The 9,555-nt window shown below is 37.5% G+C and overlaps 1 long non-coding RNA gene across 1 annotated transcript; it reads right to left on the reverse strand.

The window, feature by feature from the left end:
- Positions 1–1,611: 1,611 nt before the first annotated feature.
- LOC113070114 (uncharacterized) lies at positions 1,612–6,179 on the reverse strand. Its single transcript, XR_003279854.1, has 3 exons — positions 5,945–6,179; positions 3,599–3,742; positions 1,612–1,807 (listed from the first exon to the last, which is right to left on the reverse strand). It is a non-coding gene; the product is annotated as an uncharacterized LOC113070114 (long non-coding RNA).
- Between the last annotated feature and the right edge of the window lie 3,376 nt (positions 6,180–9,555).

The raw sequence follows: 9,555 nt of genomic DNA on the forward strand, positions 1-9,555 counted from the left end.
ATTATTTTTAAACTGAGTTTATATACTGCTCTTCAAACCTCATGCTGCGGTTATATTCCTCCAGAATCAGGAGCTCATTTTCATCGCAATTTGATCACTTTTCTAGGCTATTGATGGCTTAGGTCTGTTTTTATAGCAGCAACAACAACAACAACAACAAAAATATTACAGTATACTTTGTAAATTATTAGAGTTTGGGGTTCGCGAATCATTCGAGTCAGTTTGGGGATCGCAAACCATTTGAATCAGTTCGGGAGTTCGTAGAGGGATCGCGAATCATTTGAGTAAGTTTGGGGATCGCGAATCATTTGAGTAAGTTTGGGGATCGCGAATCATTTGAGTCAGTTTGAGAGTTCGGAGCGGGATCGCGAATCATTTGAGTCAGTTCGCGAGTTCAAAGCGGGTTCGCGATTCATTTGAGTCAGTTTGGGGATCGCAAACCATTTGAATCAGTTCGGGAATCGGAGCGGTTTCGCGAATCATTTGAGTCAGTTTGGGGATCGCAACCCAGACAGCAAACTGACTACGAAACGCATCCGCCGCGGAGGTACAGTGAACTCCGGAACGGATCCAGAAAGCGGATCCGAAACTGCGTCCACTTGCACACCGCGGCTCGCGGATCCGGTCCGACACCGCTGCGGTCCCTTTGCGTATCCGTACATAAATGGGTACATCCGCCCCGGCTTCGCTTTGGATCCGCGAATGAGCCGCATATCCGCTCCGGGTCCGTTTTGGACCCGGTCATATGAGCATCGTATCCGGCCCGGGTCCGTTTTGGACCCGTTCATAAAATTCCGTCTGCAATGCCACTTTTTTCCACCACACTTGCCTGATAACATCCTCCTCATCCAAAATTCATGCAGTGAATCCAGTGTGTGAACGTGATTGAACTGTGCCTTGTTAAAGATGCCAGGAGAAGAAATAGCTGTGAAATCCGAGGCTTTTAGTGTCTCTGGGTTTTGGTATGTGATACATTAGGCTGCATTACATTTTGCTGACGCATTTTTAACCAAAGCGACTAACATGCTAGCCTACACAGTTTTCTTTTTAAGGCAATTCTATCAACAATTTTATATATATATATATATATATATATATATATATATATATATATATATATATATATATATATATATATATATATATATATATATATATATATATATATATATATATATATATATATATATATATATATATATATATATAATGTAGAGTACAAAAAGAGCATCAGTGAGTGCTGTTTTTAAACAGTGTCAGTTCTAAGTGATAGGATCAGCAAGACTAGTTGTAAGTACTACAAGAGGAGATGTTTTCTGATTATAATGAAATTCTGGGAAATGGGAATGTGTTTTATATCTGTTAAGTTGTATGTAACCATTTACAGTTGACATGAGACATAAGTAGCAAACATAAGTTTTTTTTGTATTGGAATGCAAGTCGGATTATTGAAAAGGAGCAGTAAGTTGGTTGTATTCTATCTTGCAGTTGATCGTGGTGGGGTTTAAACACACTGGGCTCCAGGCCAATAGAATTTGTAAAGGGCATGGTCTCTGAATTGGAAAACAACATGTAGCCTGCGACAGACTATTTAAATTAAAACTGAAACAATTTGAAACGAATAAAAATTTTATTTAACAAAAGAAAACATGACCATAAGTAGCCTAATCATCTGCCTCAGCCTGGTTAGACCGGTTGGTCAGGCGCCTCCTTGCCGCACCACGGTCTGCAGCCAAGTTAAACCATCTTATGGCATAACGTTGAATGTCTGTGGCTGTGCGACACAAACTATTTGCACGTACAGCACCTGTAGACACAAAATGAGGTTTTAAATTCAGCATGCATTTGGTAGGCTACTTATGACTTAAGCCCGGGCTGCCCAGTTATTGGCTGGAATTAATCAGTGTTGCCAGATTGGGCATCTTTTGACTTCGTTGGCTGGGGAAAATAAGCCGGTGTTACAATATATATGCGGTTCCCGAAATATTTGGTTCCAATGGGTGGAGCTATCATAAATACTAACGAGACCATAGCATGGGCGGGGCGACAAATACAAGTGAGTGGAACAGAAATTATTAGCGTGAGCGCCTTGTTTTGTTTTATGGATTATTTATTTCAAACAGGTAATAAAGTTGAGTTGGGGGGGGGGGGTTTGCTGACTTTCTATGATATAGAACTGTTCATTTCTCATGAATGACAGATTAGTATTTTTAAAAGGTGTGTGATTGCTGTTTAAATAAATATTATATTCTTGTGTCTTTATTCTGTCTCCCAAAGTTGTCTGCATATTATTAAAATAACCTTTAAATTATAGGCTGATTGTTTAAGTCAACATAAGACCTTGGAGTTGCATGTTGCATGCTTTGGATGTTGCTTTATACTGACTCAACTGAAAATCTTTTTGATACACAACCTTTACTTTATCAAAGGTTCTCATAAATGCTAAGCTTTCAGATGCATTAACAATTGTTTTCTCTAGCAATGCTTTAGAACGTTGGTCAAATTAATTTATAATAATTACTAACCATTAATCATAAAAATTAGGCCTACATATTATCAGTTTAGTAATTTTATCATTCTTATGTAATCTTTTTGTAAACAAGTGAACACAAAAACACTGGTGTAGAAGGCATGGGTATACAAAAATTAAGGAAAGGTACATTTCTAAATACATATTTGAATAATATAGTAAATATTTTATTGGTCCTGCTGTATTAATTTTGTCCTTGATCCCATGTTTTTCTCTTGTCTAACATTCTCGTTTTTACAGATGAATATGAATAAAATATGTAATTTTAAGACACTGCATCTTACTTTAAAAGTAATTTCGAGTTAATGAATGAATGCTTTAAAAAAAAACTACATTTTTACACAGAAATATGTTGAGGCAGATGTTTTTGTTTATCAATTTTAAACAGTCTAGATCATATTTAGGACAGGTATAACTTCATGCATATTGTTTTACATTATAAAAATTATATATATTATATTCTTTAAATGAGAATACTTTTTAATTTGTCTTGAGCTATCATGCTATTATATAAAAGCTATTTCAATAATAGCCTACAGACAACTTTGGGAGACAGAATCAAAACACAAGAATATATTTGTAAATATTTATTTAAACATGCAATAATAGACATTTAAAAAGCTTAATCTCAGTCATTCGTGAGAAACGAACAGTTAGAAGTAGTTTAGAACAAAACACCATCTGAAGCGCTAATAATATGTTCCACTCGCTTGTATTTGTCGCCCCGCCACGCTATGGTGTCGTGAATATTCATGGTAGCTCCACCCATTGGAATCAGATATTCCAGGAACCGAATATATTGTAACACCGGCTTAGGCGGGCAGATAAAGTTAAATTGTAGGGCAGATTGGAGTTAAATTGTTTATCTGTGACAGAATCGTTGTTGGGGCAGATTTTTTGATGAAGGGGACGGGTTTTCGATCATGATTGGGCGTAAATCACTCAACCCAATCTGGCAACACCGTTTACAGTTTCAGCCGACCCCAGCATTGCACCGCACGCAGCTGTGTGTGGGAGCCGTTACACTTCCCTTCCCTTCCCTGCAGCTGAATACTTAAAGTGACTTACGGTACATTAGTGTCTTCGACGACATGTGACTGAATGCCCTCTTGCCATTTGCCCCCTTCGAGCTTATGGTCTTGGCCACTTCTTCTGTGAACATCCGAGAGAGGATGTTCCACTCTCTCCACCAATCGTGGCCAAAGAAGAAATCTAAAAGTAAGTCACAAAACACCTTAAAATACAGACAAGGTATAAAGCCTATTTTTGTGGGTAAAAAATGAGATTATGCTTTAATATTTGTTTGAAAATGTTTCATCCCTTTTGTACTGCACCGACAAGCGGCAACCGCAAACTGAGAGAAGCAGCAGACAGCAGAGTTTATTAATCCTGCGAATTCTTTGCTAGTGGTGCTTGCAAGCTTATACACATATACATATATATATAATTTATTTATTTATTTATTTATTTTTTTTTGACGAACAGAAATTAATTTATTCAATGACGTTTGAATTTTACTGTAAGATCTACAATGACATGAAATGTGCAGATTTTATTTAGCCTTCTAATTTTATTCTATGCCTGTTTAAGAAAAACCTCACAGCCTAACATGTTTTCATTTGCTATACAAACAACAGCAACTGAAGCTTTATCTTGTAGAGTGTAGTCTGCTGCACTTCTCCGATCGGCGGATCCTGATCCACACCTTCCATTCCGATAACAAGAGGAAAGAGCTTCAGCTCCTTCAGTTTGGGTCGTAAGGCACCCTGAATAACATGAAAACTCAACAGGATTTGCTTTCTGCCATCTCGGTCTACATTAACTTCTTTCTGAAACGTCAGAAATGAACCAGGCTCATGCATCAGACAAACCATGTCTAGCTGGACATGTCTACTTTTAAAACAAGCCATTTAAATAGTATAATAATAACAATAATTTTATATTTAGGCCTATGTAATTCAAATGAAACCAACCAGAGGTGCAGTGTTTCCAGTCTGAACTCATTATCTGTAATGATGTCACACCATATTCGGTCATCTACACAATGCGTGAATTCTGTTCATAATTCTAAGTAGCCTATAGCCTATAATTAAAACATTTAAAGTAGACTAATTACAGGGAAAACTTAACTTATTTTAATATACATTTTAATATATTTTATTCCATGTCGTTGTAGATCACAGGCTAAAGTAAAATTCAAATGGTGTTTTATGAATAAAGTTGTCAAGTCTGCTTTGTCAATAACATGCAGCAGCCGGAAAAATATAATATTATTTTATTATTAATTTAATTAATTATTATTATTATTATTATTATTATTATTATTATTATTATTATTTTATCTTACAAGCACCACTAGCAAAGAATTCGCAGGATTATTAATAAACTCTGCTGTCTGCCGCTTCTCTCCTGGTGAAGATAACCTGAGCAGCGGTTGCTGCTTGTCAGTGCAGTACAGAAGGGATGAAAGGGGCGTTTCAGCGCCGCCCACACATTCAAACAAATATTAAAGCATAATCTCATTTTTTACCCACAAACAAAAATACGAAAAATCCAGCTAAATTTTCGTTTTCCGTTTCTTAAACAAAACAAAAAAAACGAAAATCAAACCGTTTCTCATTTATCTTTATTTATTTTTAAATAGAAAATCGAATGACCAAAAGATACACGGACCCATCTTGAAAAGCTTGTAAAATTGCTTCTTTTGACTTAGGCAAAATAAGGCACACAAAAGTCACACTTTTGACATAGGCGATTATACTACAGGGGTAGAATTGCACGATCTGTTCAACTGAGGATGTGGGCAATTTTACATCACGAGAAGATATCTTATGCAAAAGAAATCATTTTTGTCAAAAAATGACGTAGGCAATTATTTTAGGAAGGTGACGATATGTGTTTGTACACTAATAAACCACGAAAAAACACATGGAAGCTGCAAAATCATATAGAGAAGTAGTTGGTAAGCAGGAAAGAGTGCAAAATTTTGACAAACTAACATTAATAACCTAAGGTTATGTGGTAAAGATCCGAATGAGCTCTAGCTCTTACTGCAATTCTTCCTTCTATTTATTATCCCGATATAGGTAGGCTACGTTCAGATTGTCAGTCCAAAAGAACTAACATTAGCACCAAGCTAGCACCAAGTTACTGCAATAAATTAGACTACATACTTTCCCAAATTAAAACAACTTAACATAGGACGTCCGCGATAGAGCTCGAATATGGGTAATGGGAATTACAATCAGGCATGGGCTACTTTATGCTACACAAGCCTACTGCAACGGCTAATAAAATGGCAACCAAAATCCACGAAAATTTTACCAAAACCTTCGACAAAGCAGGTAACACCGATAGATTATATTTCAATGACAGATATAACATTAATAAAATATATCTTAACGTTACACTTACTTGGCAGCCGAACTTCACACGAAGGAGATCCCGACTAATTCCCACACTGCGGTTATCTAAGGCGCGTCCGAAGTGCGGATCCGTATGTGATCTGTTCTGGGTCCGCTGATTAAAAGCGCAGGCGGGGCCGATCCTGGAGGCGGGGCCGATCCTGTTAGCGCAGCGAAAACGAATCTGACAGTCAGGCGGATCTGGCGGCTTGAGGGCGGGTCCGCCACGGACTCCTTTGCTGTGTGGGGCAGGCGCTCTGTTTCTGACGCACTTCAAGCACTTGATCGGGAGTTCGGAGCGGCTTCGTGGATCATTTTAATCAATTCGAGATCGGAGCGGGTTTGCGAATCATTTGAGTCAGTTCGGGAGTTTGGAGCGGGATCGCGAATCATTTGAATCTGTTCGGGAGTTCGGAGCGGCTTCGCGGATCATTTTAATCAATTCGAGATAGGAGCGGGTTCGCGAATCATTTGAGTCAGTTCGGGAGTTTGGAGCGGGATCGCGAATCATTTGAATCTGTTCGGGAGTTCAAAGCGGGTTCGCGAATCATTTGAGTCAGTTTGGGAATCGCAAATCATTTGAATCAGTTAGGGAGTTCAGAGCGGGATCACGAATAATTTTAATCAATTCAGGAGTTCTGAGCGGGATCACAAATCGCAAGCTCATAAATTTTCAAATTGCCCATAACAGCATTTGCATTTGCCACCCAGGTAGATCCACCCCTGATTACCTCTCAATTCTCTATGTGCTTCCACATATGCAAACATGCAGCCTTTAGTTGTTTTAAACTCAAATATGCGGTTTATTTATAATGTCAGCGTCTATTTAAAAAATGTGTTTCACCGATCTCGGAGATGAGCTCCATGCGATCAGCGGGAGCTCCGTCATCATGTATCCGCCGAGAGTAGCCTTTCCTCGGCTAGATCTTCTGACATTTGCCGCTGGCTCTGATGTCTCTTTAGTGGTTCAAGATAAAATATAATTCGTTTGGGGTAAAATGAAACGTTTCTTATCTTTGGCCTTTATTCAATTTATCTATTAATATGTTTTATATATATATATAGGTCCTTTTTATTCCTGTCTCTATAGAAATATGAACTTTTGTCATATAGCTCCGGTTGACTCCTCACTGACAACATCTGTCGTTCCTCCTTGTTGAATGAGTGGAGAAGGTTATTCCTGCACAACCGGATGCTGCAGGAACATACTGTTGAATGAGTGACTCCTAGCAGGCTCCTGATTGGTTAACGCGGCGCGAATTGACGCCAAAGTTCAAATTTTTCAACTCGGGCGGCAGACGCGAATTCGCGTCAAACGCTAAATGCACAAAAAGCACCATTCGCGCTTAACGCGCATTTCGCGCGAAGCGCTCTATGAGGCGAATTCGCGTCTTCCGCGCCGCGCTTAACGCCCCATTCGCGCCGCGAGACCTCCAGACGCGCGTAAACGCGCCTTTGCATTGACTTAACATTGAAATCATTCGCGCCAGACGCTCTATTCGCGTTTGGTGTGAACACAGCATTATGCTGTGTTCACACCAAACGCGAATAGAGCGTCAAATTCGCGTCTACCGCGTCTAGTTTGCCGCTTGACCATTTTGAGATCATTCGCTTCATTCGCGCGAGTAATTCGCTTCATTCGCGCGTGGAATTAACTTCACAACAGACGCGAATTCGCGTCATGGGGGGGCTTCTGCCAGCTGAGTTCACGCAGCATTTTCAACCGCCATTTTTATTCGGATAATTTTCAAAATATTACTGTTACTGTGTCATGAAATGTAGTTTTAAAAGTATTTCAGGCGAGAATGTAGTTGTTTTAAACTCAGATATGTGGTTTATTTATAATGACAGCGTCTATTTAAAAAAATGTGTTTCGCCGATCTCGGAGATGAGCTCCATGCGACCAGCGGGAGCTCCGTCATCATGTATCCGCCGAGAGCAGCCTCGGCTCGGCTAGACCTTCTGACATTTGCCGCTGGCTCTGATGTCTCTTTAGTGGTTCAAGATAAAATATAATTCGTTTGGGGTAAAATGAAACGTTTCTTATCAATTGGCCTTTATTCAATTTATCTATTAATATTTTTTTTTATATACATATGTCCTTTTTATTCCTGTCTCTATAGAAATATGAACTTTTGTCATATAGCTCTGGTTGACTGCTCACTGACAACATCTGTCGTTCCTCCTTGTTGAATGAGTGGAGAAGGGTATTCCTGCACAACCGGAGGCTGCAGGAACATACTGTTGAATGAGTGACTCCTAGCAGGCTCCTGATTGGTTAACGCGGCGCGAATTGACGCCAAAGTTGAAATTTTTCAACTCGGGCGGCAGACGCGAATTCGCGTCAAACGCTAAATGCACAAAAAGCACCTTCGCGCTTAACGCGCGTTTCGCGCGAAACGCCCTATTCGCGCGTCAATTCGCGTCATTCGCGCGAACTAGACGCGCGAATGAGGCGAATTCGCGTCTTCCGCGCCGCGCTTAACGCCCCATTCGCGCCGCGAGACCTCCAGACGCGCGTAAACGCGCCTTTGCATTGACTTAACATTGAAATCATTCGCGCCAGACGCTCTATTCGCGTTTGGTGTGAACACAGCATTAGGCTACAATCGGTCTCAGTGACATCAACTGATGCTCTCTGACAGATCAAGCTTAAATATTTGGATAAATGCTTTTTTTTTTTCAAAACGACCACAACCTTGCGCTGCTACCACAGGAACTACATAGGGGGAATATTTTCAATAAATTATGATGTAAAAATGGTTTATGTGGACTTAAATTAACTCTAACTTTATTTCATAAAATAATGAAAATGTTCCCTAAGATGCACAGAGTTTACAGGGATGCTACATCACTGCAACATGAACAAGTTTTTTTTTGTCAGTATTTATTTAATTATTTATTTTAGGTTAATATAAAACGCAATCTTTTTTTTAAATAAATTAATTTTCTTTTTAGTCTATTTATTTTAGGTTAATATAAACACTATAATTTTAAATAAATTAATTTGATTTTTGTTTTAGTCTGTATTTATTTGTTTATTTGTTTATTTTAGGTTAATATTAAGTGCAATATATTTTTTAAAATAAATTAATTTCATTTATTTTTTTAGTCTGTTTATTTTAGGTTAATATGTGTTTTATCACACACTACCATAAATTGCATACAAAAAAAAAAAAATATCTAAAAAAAAAATACAAATAAAATGAAATGAATTTGTATTAAAAAAGTTTTATATTAACCTGAAATAAATAAATAAATAAATGAAAACTGACTTAAAAATTTATGAAATTAATTTGTATTAAATGAAAATTCACTTATTAATTAACCTAACATAAAACAGACAAAAAGTGTAATTAATTTGTATTTAAAAAATCTTGTGTTTATATTAACCTAAAATAAATAAAACCAAATAAATAAATACAGACTTAAATGTAATCAATTTGTATTAAAAAATATTGCGTTTATACTATATAAATACAGACTAAAAAATAAATGAAATTTATTTAAACATATATTGTTTATATTAACATAAAATAAATGAGTATAGACAAAAATAATAATAATTTGTATTAAAAATCTTGCTTTTATATTAACCTAAAATAAATAAAGACTTAAAAA

The sequence above is a fragment of the Carassius auratus genome, chromosome 5 (assembly GCF_003368295.1).
Source record: "Carassius auratus strain Wakin chromosome 5, ASM336829v1, whole genome shotgun sequence".
Lineage (NCBI taxonomy): Eukaryota > Metazoa > Chordata > Actinopteri > Cypriniformes > Cyprinidae > Carassius > Carassius auratus.